General features: G+C 40.7%; 1 long non-coding RNA gene across 1 annotated transcript; it reads left to right on the forward strand.

Annotated features, from left to right (window-relative positions):
- Positions 1 to 1,294: 1,294 nt before the first annotated feature.
- On the forward strand, positions 1,295 to 15,255 carry LOC125485639. The gene is made up of 3 exons (XR_007264335.1): positions 1,295 to 1,449; positions 6,853 to 6,914; positions 14,976 to 15,255. It is a non-coding gene; the product is annotated as an uncharacterized LOC125485639 (long non-coding RNA).
- The last annotated feature ends 1,990 nt before the right edge of the window (positions 15,256 to 17,245 follow it).

The following is a 17,245-nucleotide window of genomic DNA, read 5'->3' on the forward strand; positions in this document are numbered from 1 at the left end:
AATATTAAAGCACAACTATTTTGAGTTAGTAGGAACTGCCAATGCTGGAGAATCTGAGATAACAAGGTGTAGAGCTGGATGAACACAGCAGGCCAGGCAGCATCAGAGGAGCCGGAAAGCTGACGTTTCCGGTCTGGACCCTTCCTCAGAAATGGGGGAGGGGAAGGGAACTCTGAAATAAAGGGGGGGGGGAAGGGGGGTGATGGAAGGTGGATAAAGGAGCAGATAGGTGGAGAGAAGACGGACAGGTCAAGGAGGCGGGGATGAGGCTGGTAGGTAGGAGGTGGGGTCGGGGTTGGTCGGTGAGGTGGGAGAAAAGACGGACAGGTCAAGGAGGTGGGGACGAGCTGGGCTGGTTTTGAGATGCGGTAGGGGGAGGGGAGATTTTGAAGCTTGTGAGGTCCACCTTGAAACCATTGGGCTGCAGGGTTCCCAAGCGAAATATGAGGAGCTGTTCCTGCAGCCTTCGGGTGGCATCGTTGTGGCACTGGAGGAGGCCCAGGATGGACACGTCATCCAAGGAGTGGGAGGGGGAGTTGAAGTGGTTCGCGACTGAGAGGAGCAGTCGTTTGTCACGAACCGAGCGTATTTTGAGTTTCTGCTTTTTCCTTGTTCAGTGTCTGCACGTTGAGGCAGCATTAGCCAACTGTAATTCACTCTCCCTATAGCTCACTCGATTATGCTTAGACAACTGGAAGGGAATTGAGAAGGGAATTATTCACGTTTTAATATGTTTTGTTTGTAATGCTTTCCTGAATTCTTCTTAACCAGAGTGCTTCTTCAAAATGGCCAATATTGTTCAGGGAAAAGGGAAATGGAGAGACAGTGGGTTTGGAGATGTCATCAACTTCCTGCTGACAAATGCCCAGCTGGAGTTGGGGGAGCTGCTGTACTTGATATTGCAATGATGGCTGCTGAAAGGCTGAGTTGGCCCATCTGCCATTTTTTGGTCAAGCTTCAGCAATGTTCTCCTGTGACCATGTTGAGCCTGCATGCAGTTTACCACCTGGATATTCAATGTGCAACAGCAGTGACGTGATGTTTGAAAGGGGTGGATTGGCTACCGGACAGCATAGATTGCATGGGTTCAGTGTCAACCACATTGTTGTAAGATGGACTGTAGAGCTGCACCATGTGCTCTTTTAGAACTCTGGAACTCCAACTCATTCAGGGTTTCCGTTACTAGCTGCTCTTCAGTGGGATGGGTCAGATTTAGTTCTGTCAAGTTATTAACATCTGAGTTTTTACATGGCACAGTTCAAGGAAACTTCTTGAGTTCCTCTGTATGTTTGCAGATGTTTGATAAAGCCAGTGATCCACCAGACAGCTCCCTAGATAAGCCAGTCACACAACCTACAACTGGATTGCCACATCTCCAAAACTGCTGAATGTACATTTGAGTGAATCCAAGCACAGAAAGCTGAATATCAAATCCAACCGTAAAAAAAGGTAAGTATTTGTTCCTGGGCTGTGATTCCCTGGGGCAGAAGGGACGTGGAGGAAAACAATTTAGGGAATCGAGTTTAAAAAAAAAACAGAATAAAATCATTATGAGAAATGAGGAAAACTACCCAAATGAACTGGACAAAAGAGAAAGATGAAGGGAATAGGGAAATGTGGTTCCTACAATACATGCAGGACTCCTTTTGAACCTAATACATGATAAATACACAGAGCAGATTTGTTGATCCAGCACAGGTAAATGAAGTAAAAGTACAGCTGTGCTTTTCAAACTCTTTCTGTGATCAACTGCAAGAGTGGAGTGACGGAGTTGAGAACTGGTTGTTGTTAGAGCAGGAGAATAGCTGTTATAACTCAGTCAGAGCTCCAAGGTAGTCATTGCTGGGAAGTTCAAAAGTAGAGACACTTTTGGCAGTATTGACCATGAGGACATAGGAATAACATAAACAAAGTAGAGATTGGACACATGGAAGCCAGGGAACTTAGGAAATAAATAGTGATGTCTTAAAAAGAATCCACATTACAGAAGAGAAGGTGCTGGAAATCTTAAAATGCATAAAGATAGATAAATCCTGAGAACTGATCAAATGTTTCACAGGACACTGTGGGAAACTAAGGAAGAAATTGCAGGGCTCCTAGAAGAGATATTTGTATCATCTACAGAAACGGGTGAGGTGCCGGAAGACTGGAGAGTTGCTAAAGTTGTACCATTTATTTATGAAAGGCTGCAAGGAAAAGCCAGGGAACTATAGACTGGTGAGCCTGACATTGGTGGTGGGTAAGTTATTGGAGGGGATTCTGAAAGACAGGATTTGCATGAATTTGTAAAGGCAAGGACTCGTTCTCATTAGGGATAAAAACTGAAAGAACTGCAGGTGCTGTAAATCAGGAACAAAAACAGAAGTTGCTGGAAAAGCTCAGCAGGTCTGGCAGCGTCTGAAGAAACTTCACAGTTAACATTTCAGGCCCCGTGAACCTTCCCTTCTGAGGAAGTGTTACTGGACCCAAAATGTTACCTCTGATTTTTCTTCACTGATAAGGGATAGTCAGCATGCTTTGTGTGGGAACTCATGTCTCACAAACTTGAATGTGTCTTTTTTTTTTTGAAGATAAATGAAGGCAGAGTGGTAGACATTGTCTACATGGACTTTAGCAATGCCTTCGACAAGGTTCCACATGGTAACTGGTTAGTAAAGTTTGATCACATGGGATCCAGGGAGAGCTAGCCAATTGGATACAAAACTGGCCTGACAGTAGGAGACAAGGTGGTGGTACAGGGTTGTTGTTCTGACTGGAGGCCTGTGACGAGCAATGTACCACAAAAATCAGTGCTGGGTCCACTTTTGTTTGTCATTTACATAAATGGTTTGGATGAGAATATGGAGGCATGGTTAGTAAGTTTGTGGATGACACCAAAATTGGTTGTATAATGGACAGTGAAGAAGGTTTCGTAAGAGTACAATGAGATCTTGACCAGTTGGGCCAATGGGCCCAGGAATGGTGGATGGAGCTTAAATGTTGCATTTTGGTAAGACAGACTAGGACAGGACTTGCATAGTTAAAGGTTGGACCCTGGAGAGTGTTGTTGAACAGAGAGACTTAGGGGTTCAGGTACGTAGTTCCTTGAAAGTGGTGTCACAGGTAGACAGGGTGGTGAAGCTGGCATTTGGCATGCTTGCCCTCATTGGTCAGAGCATTGAGTATAGCAGTTGGGACATCATATTGTGGCTGTACATGGCATTGGTGAGGCTACCTTTGGAGTACTGTGCACAGTTCTACTTGCCTGTTATAGGAAGGATGTTATTAAACTGGAAAGGGTGCAAAAAAGATTTACAAGGATGTTACCGAAACCAGAGGACTTGAGTTATAAGGAGAGGCTGGATAGGCTTGGACTTTTTTCCCTAGAGCCTCGAACATGGAGGGGTGACCTTACAGAAGTTTATAAAATCATGAGAGGCATAGATAAGGTAAATAGCCAATGTCTTTTCCCCATGGTGAGTGAGTCCAAAACTAGGGGGCATTGGTTCAAAGTGAGAGAGGAAAGAGTTAACAGGGACCTGAGAGGGCAACCTTTGCACACAGGATAGTGTGCATATGGAAAGAACTTCCAGAGGAAGTAGTGGAGGTGAGTACGGTTATAGCAGGTGATTTGGACAGGTACACAAATAGGCAGGTTTAGGGAGATGTGGGCTAAATGCAGGCAAATGGGACTAATTCAGTTTAGGAAGCCTGCTTGGCGTGTACAAGTTGAACTGAAGGGTCTGTTTCCATGCTACGGGATTCTGATTAATTCAGGGACTGAGAGTAGAACCTGGGAGAACAAAATAGGCAAAAATATTGGCAAACAACAATGGAAACAATTTAACATGAACTTCACCAGAGTGCAGAAAGAGGTTTTCCACAAAAAGAGAAAACAAAGCCAACAAATTGGGACTCCCTTGCTGAATTAAGGCACAAGGGAACAAATGAAGGTGAAGAAAGAATTGGACCATAAGACTGGATGATAAGAAAAAACAAAGAAAATGTGAGAAGTAAAGAAAAAATTCAGAAGGCAAAGAACAACTATGAAATTAAATTATCAAAAACACATACAGGTTGTACCTCCCTCATCTGCAACTCTAATGTCTAGCACCACAATACTTCCAAGTCTCCCTGTAATAGCTCTGCATCGATCTTTATTCATATTACCTCTTGGTGAATTTTGTCCAGTTTGGCTACACTAAATTCGGTTTTTGGTATGCAGTTGGAAAATAATTCATCCATTAGGCATGTGATTGATGCAAGTCTAGGTGAGGTCTTTACTTTTGTAATGTTTGTGCATTTAATATTCTTTACCTTCTGTAGACTGGCAAAGTTTGAGTTCCAAGGTGGCCAGACTAGGGAGGTATAATCTATAATAAAATAATTTTCAGGCACATAAATAACAAAAGGGTAACTAAAAAGGGAAGTAGAACATTAAGGAATAGATTGGATAATGTCTAAGGCAATGATGGAGACATGGCAGACTTATTAAATAATTATTTTATTTTGGTATGTATCAGGGAGATAAAATGGATACAAATGACATTTGAATGATGAGATGAAAATGAGAGAAGTGCATTAAAAACAACAGGGAATGTGCTGAATAAATCAAACAAACAAAGAAGATAATATTCCTGGTCGAGATGAATTGCATCCACATAGTTTAAAATACCTAGGGAATAGATAGCATGAGGCATTACTAAACATATTAAATTCATTAGAAAAAAGTTGTAGTGTCAGAGGATTGGTTGATAACTAGTATAATTCTTTATATTGAAGGGAGGTAGAGCTTTATCAGAGAATTGTACACCAATCTGCTGATAATTGGTGTTAGGAAAATAATGTAACCTCTACTAATGGAGAGAATATAAGCACATCTAGAAACAAGTAATGCAGTAATGAATAACTAGCATTGATTTCAAAAGTGAAAATGATGCTTGACAAGCCTTTAGTGATTTTTTTTTGAGGAAGGAATAAAGAGTAGGCAATGATTATATAGGTAATTAATCTGGATTTTGAAAAGTCATCCAAAAAGGTTCTCCATGATAGATTAAACCAATAAAGTCAGAGAAGTTGGAGTAAGGGAACATAATGGTTCTGAAGAAGGGTCACTCAACCCAAAACATTAACTCTGCTTTCTCTCCATAGATGCTGTCAGACCTGCTGAGCTTTCCCAGCAATTTCTGTTTTTGCTCCTAACAGCACTGTTCTATTAGTCTGCCAATGGGGGCATGGCAACACAAAAACAGATAGTGTAAATCAAGAAGGCCATAAAAAGTGAATCATGCAGTAGTGTTTATTTCTAGAGAGATAGAATTGAAAGGTAGGGAAGTTATACTAAACATGTATCAAACCTGGGTAGGTCAACTCTTTAATCAGAACTATACACTGTATTCTTACATCTTCTTTTATAACATGGCTGCTTTACCCTATGTTGAATCTGTACTGTACTTTCTCTAAGCGTGGTTGGGACAGTAGATAGGGAACTTTGCTCTGTGCCTAGTCCTAAGTGTAAAGCTTTGTTTTAGAGAAACTACATTTTTCACTTTGAGCATAAAAGTCATTCTAAGTCACTCCTCAATGTCCTAGGCTCCAGGGGAAAAAAGTCCCACCCTATCCAGTCTCTCCTTTATAACTCAAATCCTCCAGTTAACTCCTAAGAAATGCTTTGATTGTATTTTCTAGGGAATTGTCAAGATAATTTATTGGCAGTCACTAGACTAGACAGCAGTAAAACTACCCACTACATCGGCCTGCAGGAGAAGCTTCTAGCCTATTACATACCCCAATCAATCCCTCCTGAAGAGCTAAGCAAATCAAAGCATTGCACAATGAACATCTGCACAGAGCTGCAGAAATTTCTCCGCTGTAAATACCCAGACATACTCTTGGAAGAGATAAACCTCAGTGGTAGCCTTTACAGTGATCTCCAAATGATGGCCCCTGATCAAGTTTACCTGATGCTGCTGCTACTGCTGCTTGAAGACTATCTCTGGACTCTTGTTATAGGGGAATAAACAAGATTGAATGTGTCTGGTTTGCAGATGGTACGTAGAGATAACATGGAATATTTTCCCCAAGGCATCAGTTATTGGGATAGATTTATTGTGGGAAGATATGTCCTAAGTTAATTGTTGAGATGTTCCACAAAATGGTGTCAGGGAATATGAACTGGCTGGTGATTAGTACTTTACTGGATTGTATCGTTCAACTGCAGGAAGTCAACAGAAACCTAGAGTTGAAAGTTCAGTATGTGAGGAGAAAGTCCTGTATGTTGATATCTTACCAATGATTAAAAAGGAGGATACTATACTTCTCCCTCAGCTGCAAATAAAGGGCAATTTTACAAATATATGGCAATAGAGTTTCTGGGCTTCTGAGACCAACCGACTACAATCCTTGGATAGTATTGACTTGGGCTTCAGATTCTGCTGCTTGAAGATACTGAAAGCAGTCTGCAAGGGTCAGCCAGAGCTAAAGCTGACTGGTAGCCAGCTAATCAATGTTACCCTGCACCTGAGCCAAGTGGAAAAAGACTGGACCAAAGAAATGCTTGCTGAGCGGATCCTTCAAATATTCCAGGAGCTTGTTGGCTATTTGGAGCCAGCATATTTTAGCAATAAGGTGAATCTGTTGACCTGTATGTCGAATGAAGAGATTGATATAATTGGTTATACCCTGTCCTGTGCCATGTCACAATCTGACATGCTGTTTACTCAGTTACTGGACAAACATGATTTGCAATTTACTGCATACTGACTTCAAATCTGAGTTTTTTTTTGTCAGCTACATCTTTTGAATCCTTGTGGGGTTTTTTGTATTTATAAAGGTTTCACATTCACCTAATAATGTTCTTGGATTTTGCTTCAGTATGGACTAATGCTACAGACAGAAGAATAAATGAATCATCAGAACTGATGCAGGTTTCTCAGGTAATCATGGATCAATGACTAGTCAGATTGTGAGATGCCCCTACTTCATTATGAGAGCAGTCTTGATTGGCTAAAAATCAGTCAACCGGCACGCAATGATTAATGTCCTTTTATTGGAATGCACCAAGAGTGTAACTTCCTCCAAGTAGTACGTGAGCCTCTCTCCCTCATAAAGTCAAAAGTGCAGACGTTAGCCAATAACTGCAGAGTATTTAGCACTGTTCATGATTTCTCTGATAATGAAGCAGTGGGTATCCATATGCAGCAAGATTTGGACAATGTTCAGTCTTGATAATTGTCAAGTGACATTCACACCAAGTGCCAGACACAAAGTAGAGAACAATACAGCACAGGAACAAACCCTTCAGCCCACCATATCTGTGCTAAGCATGATGCCTTTCTAAACTAATCCAATCTGCCTGTAGATGGTGTGAATCTCTCTGTTCCCTGCCTGTTCGTGTATCTGTCCAAACGTATCTTAAACTTTGCTAATGCATTCACTTCTACCACCTCCTTTGGCAGCATATTCAAGGCACCTACCACTCTGTGTTCAAAAAAAAACTTTCCTTCCATATCTCCTTCAAACTTTCTCCCTCTCATTTTAAACCTATGCCCCCTATTTCACATTTCCACCCTGGGAAAAAGATTCCAACTATTCATTCTATCCATCCCTTTCAATTTTGTTTACGTCTTATCATGTTGCTCCTCAGCCTCTGACATTCAAGCAAAAACAATCCAAGTTTGTCCAACCTCTGCTATAGCTAATACACTCCAATCCAGGCAACATCCTGACAAATCTTTCTGCACCCTCTCCAAGCCTCTGCATTCGTTCTTTCCTGCGGTGATCAAAACTGCACACAATACTCCAAATGTGGCCTAATTCAAGTCTTCTACAGCTGCAACATGACTTGCCAACTTTTATACTCCATGTCCTGACCGATTAAAGCAAGCATTCCGTACACCTTCATGATCACCTTATCCACCTGTGTTCCACTTTCAGGAAGCTATGGACTTGGAATTCAAGACCCCTCTGTATATCAATACTCTGATGGGTCCTGCCATTCACTTCATACTTGTCCAGATTAAACTCTATCTGCCATTTCTCTAACTTTTTAAATTGATTGTATATACTGCTGTATCCTTTGATAACCTTTCTCACCATCCTCAATTCCTCCAAGTGTGTCATTTGGAAAGTTACTAATCAGACTGCCTACATTATCATCCAAATCATTTATAATTATTACAAACAACAGAGGTCCCAGCACTGATATGAAACACTGCTGGTTACATATTCCTAGTCAGAAAAACATCCATCCGCAACTACCCTCTATCTTCTATAACCAGGCCATTTTGTATTCGACTTACAAAGTCACCATGGATTCCATGCAACTTAATCTTCTGGAACAACCTCCCATGACAGACCTTGTCAAATGCTTTAGTAAAGTCTATGTGGACAACATCTTCTGCCCTACCATTTTTGTCACGTCCTCAAAAAATTCAATCAAGTTTGTGAGACAAGACATCCCCCACATAAAGCTATGCTGACTATCCCTAATAACTCCATTCTTCTCTAAATGCAATTAAATTCTGTTCCTATGAATCTTCATTAATTTCCTGCACACTATTGTAAGGCTCAATGGTCCATAATTTCCTGGATTATCTTAAAGAGAGGAACAACATTGGCTATTCTTCCATCTTCTCACCTGTGGCTAAAGAGGATACAAAGATCTCTGTCAAGCCCCGGAGTTTCCTCCCTTGCCTCCTTCAGTATCCTGGCATAGATCCCATCGGGCCATGGGACTTGTCCACTTTAATGTTTTCACAACACCCAACATCTCCTCTTCCTCCTTAATATTGATCTGTCCCAGAATATAAATATTCCTCTCCAAAATTACCATCATCTATGACCTTCTCTTTGGTGAATACCAATGTGAAGTACTCATTAAAGAACCACTTCTGCTGGCTCCATGCATAAATTTCCTCCTTTGTCTTTAAGTGAACCTACCCTTTCCTGTTACCCTCCCACTTCTAGTATATGTTTAAAATACCTCTGGATTCTACTTGATCCTAGTTGTTATTGTCAAGTCAAGGCCTCTTCTAGCCTTCCTAATTTCTTGTTTAAGTTCTTTTCTGCTTCCTTTACACTCAAAGGGCCTTGTTTGATAATGACCATCTTAAAAAGAGAGAGAATCCAATGATATTACCATCACTCACTATCAACATCCTGGGGGCTACCAATGACCAGAAACTGAATCAGACCAGCCATGTGAACACTTTGGCTATAAGAGCAGGTCAGAGGTGGGAATTATGTGGCAAGTAACTCACTTGCTGACTTCCTAAAGACTGTTCAATGTCTACAAGCTCTAACACTCAAGAATACTCATCAAGGAAAAGCAGTCCACTTGATTGGTACACCATCCTCTTCTTAAATATTCAGTCCCTCTGCTACCAAAACACAGAGAGGTTGTTGACTTGCTCGCCAAGCTGGCTTGTTTGTTCAGACATTTCGTCACCATGCTAGGTGACATCATCAGTGGAGCCTCCAATGAAATGATGTTATTCTACACCACTTGGAATTTATACTGTCCAGTCCATTATGGTGAGTTGTGTCATATCTGGTTTTGATCTGTATGGGTTTGTATATGGGTCCAATTCTATATGTTTGTTGATTGAAGAATGGGTGGAGAACCATGCCTCTAGGAATTCCCATGCGTGTCTGTTTGGTTTGGGCTACTATGGTTACCTTGTCCCAGTTAAAGGGAAGGAGAGCTCAAGATCTGTTAGGAATGGAGGTGATAGGACTCAAAAAGAAGATGCAAAAACTGGCATAAGGGCACTTTATCTGAATGCTCGGAGCATTCAAAACTAGGTGGATGAGTTGACGGCGCAAATCATGGCAAATGGGTATGATTTAGTGGCCATTACAGAGACGTGGTTGCAGGATGGTCATGACTGGGAGTTAAATATCCAGGGGTATCAAACTGTTCGGAAGGACAGACAGGAAGGTAAGGGAGGTGGTATCGCTGCTCTGATTTTTAAGGATGATATCAGGGTGGTAGTGAGAGATGATATAGGTTCTACTGAACAAAAGTTTGAATCCATTTGGGCGGAAATTAGGAATAGCAGGGAGAAGAAGTCACTGATAGGTGTGGTCAAGAGGCCGCCAAATAGTGACATCATGGTGGGGCGGGCAATAAACATAGAAATAGCTAATGCATGTAAAAATAGTACAGCAATTATCATGGGGGATTCTAATCTACATATCGATTGGTCAAACCAGGTCGGTCATGGCAACCTTGATGAGGGGTTCATAGAATGCATCTGCGATAATTCCCTTGAACAATATGTAATGGAACCTATGAGGGAGCAAGCTATCCTAGATCTAGTCCTGTGTAATGAGACAGGAATACTTAATGATCTCACAGTTAGGAATCCTCTCGGAAGGAGCAATCACAGTATGGTCGAATTTAAAATGCAGATGGAGCATGAGAAGATTAAATCCAGTACCAATGTCCTGTGCTTAAACAAAGGAGACTGTGATGGGATGAGGGAGGAGTTAGCTAAGGTAGAATGGGAGCAAAAACTTTATGGTGGGTCAATTGAGGAACAGCGGAGGACTTTCAAAACGATTTTTCACAGTGCTCAGCAGAAGTATATTACAGCGATAAAGAAGAACTGTAGGAAAAGAGATAGACATCCATGGCTGACTAAGGAAATAAAGGAAAGTATCAGATTAAAAAAAAAACATACAAAAAAGCAAAGAGTAGTGGGAAACTAGTGGACTGGGAAATCTTTAAAGGCCAACAGAAAGCCACAAGAAAAGTTATAAAGAAAAGTAAGATAGATTATGAGAGTAAACTAGCTCAGAATATAAAAACAGGCAGCAAAAGTTTCTAAAAATATGTGAATCATAAAAGAGTGGTGAAGTTAAACATTGGTCCTTTAGAGGATGAGAAGGCCAATTTAATAACTGGGAATAAGGAAATAGCCAAGGCATTAAACAGTTATTTTGTGTCGGTCTTCACAGTGGAAGACATAAATAACATGCAGATAACCGACGGCAAGAAGGTTATAGCAGGTGAGGACCTAGACACTATCATTATCACTAAGGAGGCAATGCTGGGCAAGCTAATGGGGCTAAAGGTAGACAAGTCTCCTGGCCCTGATGAAATACATCCCACGGTACTAAGAGAGGTGATGGGGGAAATAGCAAATGCACTGGTAATTATTTACCAAAATTCACTGGACTCTGGGGTGGTTCTTGCAGATTGGAAAACAGCCAATGTGACGCCACTGTTTAAAAAAGGAAGTAGACAAAAAGCAGGTAACTATAGGCCAGTTAGCTTAACTTCGGTAGTGGGAAAAATGCTTGAATCTATCATTAAGGAAGGGATAGCAATACATCTGGATATAAATTGTCCCATTGGGAACACCCAGCATGGGTTCATGAAGAGCAGGTCATGTTTAACTAATTTGGTGGAATTCTTTGAGGACATTACTTGCATTGTGGACAATGGGGAACCTGCGGATGTGGTGTATCTGGATTTCCAGAAGGCATTTGACAAGGTGCCACACCAAAGGCTGCTACATAAGATAACGTTGCACAGTATTACAGGTAATGTATTGGCATGGATAGAGAATTGGTTGACTAGTGGAAAACAAAGAGTAGGGGTAAATGGATGTTTTTCTGGTTGGCAGTCAGTGGCTAGTGGTGTGCCTCAGGGATCAGTGTTGGGACCGCAATTTACAATTTATATGGATGATTTGGAGTTGGGGACTAAGTGTGGTGTGTCAAAATTTGCAGATGACACTAAGATGAGTGGTAGAGTAAAGTGTGCAGAAGACACTGAAAGTCTGCAGAGGGATATGGATAGTCTAAGTGAGTGGGCAAAGGTCTGGCAGATGGAGTACAATGTTGATAAGTGTGAGGTCATCCATTTTGGTAGGAATAACAGAAAAATGGACTAGGTTTTAAATGGTAAAAAATTGCAGCACACTGCTATGCAGAGGGACTTGGATGTCCTTGTGCATGAATTGCTAAAAGTAGGATTGCAGGTACAGCAGGTCATTAAAAAGGCAAATGGAATTCTGTCTGTCATTGCTAGAGGGATGGAGTTTAAAAACAGGCAGGCTATGCTGCGGCTGTATAGGGTCCTGGTGAGGCCACACCTGGAGTACTGTGTGCAGTTTTGGTCTCCTTACTTGAGAAGGAATATACTAGCACTGGAGGGGGTGCAGAGGAGATTCACTCGGTTGATTCCAGAGTTGAGAGGGTTGGATTATGAGGAGAGACTGAGTAGGCTGGGATTATACTTATTGGAATTCAGAAGAATGAGGGGAGATCTTATAGAAACATACAAGATTATGAAGGGGATAGATAAGGTGGAGGCAGGGAGATTGTTTCCACTAGCAGGTGAAACTAGGACTAGGGGGCATAGCCTCAAAATAAAGGGAAGCAGATGTAGGACGGAGGTCAGGAGGAACTTCTTCACCCAAGGGGTTGTGAATCTGTGGAATTCCCTGCCCGGTGAAGCGGTTGAAGCTGCCTCGCTGAATGTTTAAGGCAAGGCTAGATAAATTTTTGAACAGTAAAGGAATTAAGGGTTATGGTGAGCGGGCAGGTAACTGGTGCTGAGTCTCAAAAAGATCAGCCATAATCTTATTGAATGGCGGCGCAGGCTTGAGGGCCAGATGGCCTACTCCTGCTCCGAGTTCTTATGTTCTTATGATGGCCTTCATTGTCTGAGTGTACCGATATTAAGGAGAGTTCGTTTGCTGTTTTGCTGCTAGCTGATGTTCATGTATTCTGATGGCTAGTTTCCTTCCTGTCTGTCCGATTAAATGTTTGTGGCAGTTGTTACATGGTATTTTGTAAACCACATTCGTTCTGCGTGTTGTGGGAATGGGGTCTTTAATCCTTGTAAGTGTTTGTCGTAGACAAAGGGTAGGCTCACTGAAGGACAAATGGACGGACAGTACAAATTCCAAGTGGAGTAGAATAACATCGCTTCATTGGAGGCTCCACTGATGTCGTCACCTAGCATGGTAAAACGTCTGAACAAAAATAGGCCAGCTCGGCGAGCAACTCAACAACCTCTTGCACAACCCAAGCTCCAGATCTTTGCCAAAACTTTAAACCAAAACACAGTGGTAGGTACTAAGTACAATCTACAATGTGCAGTACAGCCAGTCACAAGACTCCTTCAAGTTTCCAAACCACACCCTCCACCATTTGAAAGGACAGAAGTAACAAATGCATGGGAGTACCTGCAAACTCCAAGCCACACACCATCCTGACTTGAAATTATATCACCTTCCTTCATCGCAAAAAATCGTGAATTTTCTTCCTAATGGGGCAGTCAGTACATCTACACCTTGCAGATAGCAGCAGTTCCAGGTGGCAGCTCTACCCCTTCTCCGGGTAACTGGGGAAGGGCAATAAATGTTGGCCTAGCCAGTGAGGCCTACATCTCATGAACGCCAAATAAAAGTATATCACCACGTCCTGCTATTTATGTTTGAAAATAGCTTCTTCTATTCTGTTACCCTACCTTCTGGAAACTAAAGTAACTGCGAGTACAATTGCACAAATTGCAAATGGCTCTGTTTATTTCTGCTAAAATGCTGGGGGTCGCAGGTCTTCGTTGCACAAATGCAAAATCAAAATAAGATATGTTTAAGGGTATTTCAGCTTTGTGTCACTGAATTATGTTTTCTTTTGCAAGCTGATTGCTTATTGCAGTCTGCTTTTGTTATAAATCAGTGACAGAAAGTAGAACTGCATTTAAGCATCTCAGTTCAAACAGTAACAAACTCTGACTGACAAAATTGTACAGATCCGAGTCAGTTACTATCATTTATTTGTGATTTTAATTTTTTAATTTAAAAAATGGAGTTCAAAACCATGACTCTGGGATTATCAGTTCCATTAATTACAAATTGAATTAGCCAGGCTGTGTAGGAGCTTGCTATACAATATCTTTCCAGCAAAACACTTCAGAAGTGAATCTGAGCAATTATGTATCTAAGTATAATTTGGATATTTTGGGATTTGTAGTGTTAGATGGAAACTTTAAATTCATGCAGTTTTTGTTTAGCGAAATAATTTTGAGGAAGAATTCAATTTGTTGCTTATAACTAAATTAAGTCATCTAAAACATAATGGATAAAATCAACAAGCTTCACATTAGTTTGAAACCAGGGAAGCCATTTATACTGAGCACTTTTTTTTCCAGATTTGCACAGAAGGAACTTCTGTTGAAGTTACCTTATGTTGCAATGGCAGTTGCAATGGTTGCTGTGTTCCCCACGTTATAACAGTGACTAAACATCATTATCAACTTTAATTGACTGTAAAAAAACTTAGAGGTTTGAAAGACACAACATAAATTCACCTTTTTTTTGCCCTTTGGTTGTCTCTCCATCTTGACAACTAAAAATAGAGTTATATGTACTGTAAACCCCATCAGTTAAATGTGGAAAAGCTTAGTGGCTTAGGCTTCCTGTTCAGTGTTGCAGAAGCGGATCTGTGGGTTAGGCTTTTAAAAATATAGTACAGAGAAGGAAAGGCTGAATTCAGTAGTGTTTAAGACCTTGAGCCTTGCTTTATAATTGAATCCTTATCTGATACATCAGTCTAACATCCCTACATTGAGATCTTTCACCAACCAACTTCAGTCTACATTTTAGATTGAGCAACCCTGTTCAGCTGTGGTTTAACTGGCTGTAATCGATCATTTTAATGGAAAAAGCACGCAGGCTTCTTCCAAGGCTTTTACTAATGTTAATAAGATCTAGTCCACTTCTGTTTTTCCTGTTGAATCCCATGCCCACATTCCTGCAATCTTCTCCCTTATTAATGATCTCATGGCTGCAGTGTCGTAATCCACCAATTTATTCAACATTGGTGCTGCTGGTGCTGTCACCAAACATGAGCTAGTTAAAGCCAACATAACATTTAAAATATTTTCTGATCACCTGTGCAGATGTTATTGCACACCACTGCAGCACAAGAGCCCCATAAGAGTATTTAATATTTTTCTTCTTTCTTGCCCTTTTCAGAAGTGTTACCACACATGACTGAACGGCTTCATCCCACCATCAAATCACCTCTGGGACTTTTCATCCACCACTACTAAATCACCATGTTTTCAATTACTCAAATTAAGTGCACTTGACAGTATTTAATTTAAAATTGGCTAATTCATTGTAATTGAGAGATGAAGCCAATTTCAGATGGATGTATTAGTCGTAATGGCATTCTAAAGAGGTTACCTATTTCACAGATATACTGTTATGTTATTCAGTGCCAATAAACCATCAACATGATTTTTCCATTGTATAATATTTCTCTCTGCATGGTATTTTGAATCCATACAAAATTTTAGAATTTATAAAACACATACAATTGATAATCAGGCTGATTAATAGGAACCTTATACTTAAAAAGATCATTCTTCCCAGGAATGAGCCACAGAAAGAATTCTTAATCCTGTTCATTTGCCAGGTCCTCTACTGTAAAATACATGTGGGGGAATTAGATGAGGCACAATAAGATTCAAAAAAAGAACCAGAAGGTAGTTTAGATTTTGTTTAAAAACATAGCAAGTTATGATCTGTTAAATGCTACTTGAAAGTCAATAACTACATATTTGCAGAGAGTCATTGGAGCAGTACGGTGTCACAACACACTAGGGGAGCGCATTTAAAGATGGTCTAATGTACATGACTTTTAGCCTCAAGTTGATTGAAAGCAAGCACCAGGTTTCTGTACTTAACAAGCATCACTATTTATTACAAGTAATGAGAATGTGGCTATCTGTAAGCATTTATTAACAGTTGATGCATAACACTAATTCAAAGTTTAATCCTCTTCCACACATATAAATTAGACAAAAGAAAATGCACAGAGTAAAAAAAATGGAAAAAGCAGTTCAGTAATCTTTGTTCACAAGATGTGTTGAGTTGGTTCTTGCTGATCAAAAAGTTTATCCTCAGTCTTCCTTTTCCAAACGCTTCCATTGCTTGGCAAAAGACACAGGGTGGCCAGTTCTCTCCTGAAAGGCCTCTTTCTTATACTTAAAAGTCACACTTACAGCAACTGCTGAAGGAACGACAAACTGGTTTTCTTAAAGATTTAAAGTAGGTTTTCCCAGTTTAACTTATTCCGAGCCCCAAGCTCGAGTTACCTGAGAACGAATCCCACAGTTGTTGTCAGTCTAAAGGCTTGTGGTCCATGGACTAGTGAACAATTATCTATGACAATCAATGTCTTGTTGCCAACCAAAGTACCATCTGTAAACAACGCCTTAGCTCCAGTTAGTCCACAATCTAAACCTCAATTACTGCTTGTTCAAGCAGCTATTTATACAATGTTTGCCAAAAGTGTCAGGTTACTTTCTTTTCAAAGCATGTAGCAATCATTTAAAACATTGTTTTACAACAGTTCTTTCACATCAATCCACAATTTTAAAAAGCACAAAAATAAAATCCTTATAGCAGACTGGACTTGCCTGTTGGGACTATGCAGAATCCCCACACAGCAGACTTCGTGGGAATTGCCTAGGTAATTGAAACTCCCGATTGACAATTTTCCTCATACAGGAACCTTCTAAAAAAGCTCCTTAAAGTCAGAAACTTTACTAGGTTGTGACTTAGTTAAGCTTATAGTTATCTATAAAAAGTTAAGTAGATTAAAAATCTACTCCAACTCCTTGGTAAGTATTAAACAGATAATCCTCCCCAGTTGAACCCTAACAACCACCCGCCTGACCTGACCACATTTCCTTATCCCCGCTGTTTGGCCTGTCCCACTCAGACCCAACAACCACCTTCTCATCAGACCCAATACACCTCACCTCCAACTGGAACCAAACCCAAGCCAATATTCTGTCTTGCCTGAACCAGCAGTCTCTCTGCCATTGGCTCAACACCCCCTCCCACCTGTTAGCCACAAACCCACTACCCATGACTGGACACTGGCCTGATGAAACATTCTGCTAATCAAATCAACACCACAGTAGTCCACCATCTTCACTTAACTTATGCACTCATTCTTAGCACCTCAGTTGTAGGGGTACTTGACAAATTGATAGAAGACTCCTGAACAAACAACCATCATTTATTTCATGTGCACGTGGACAGTAGCTTTAACACAGTGTCAAAGCCTGCTCTGCCAAATTAAAGAACTCCTTCAAGCTTTATATAGATGAAAGCGTGCATATTACAATTCCCATATTTGATATCCGTGTGTCCCATATTATCTTGTTTTCCATGTCTCAGTAAGTATTATCTGTTCTTCACCCAGGGTCGTTGATAACCACTTACCTGGA

This window comes from Rhincodon typus, chromosome 21 (genome assembly GCF_021869965.1).
Source record: "Rhincodon typus isolate 14 chromosome 21, sRhiTyp1.1, whole genome shotgun sequence".
In the NCBI taxonomy this organism is placed as follows: Eukaryota; Metazoa; Chordata; class Chondrichthyes; order Orectolobiformes; family Rhincodontidae; genus Rhincodon; species Rhincodon typus.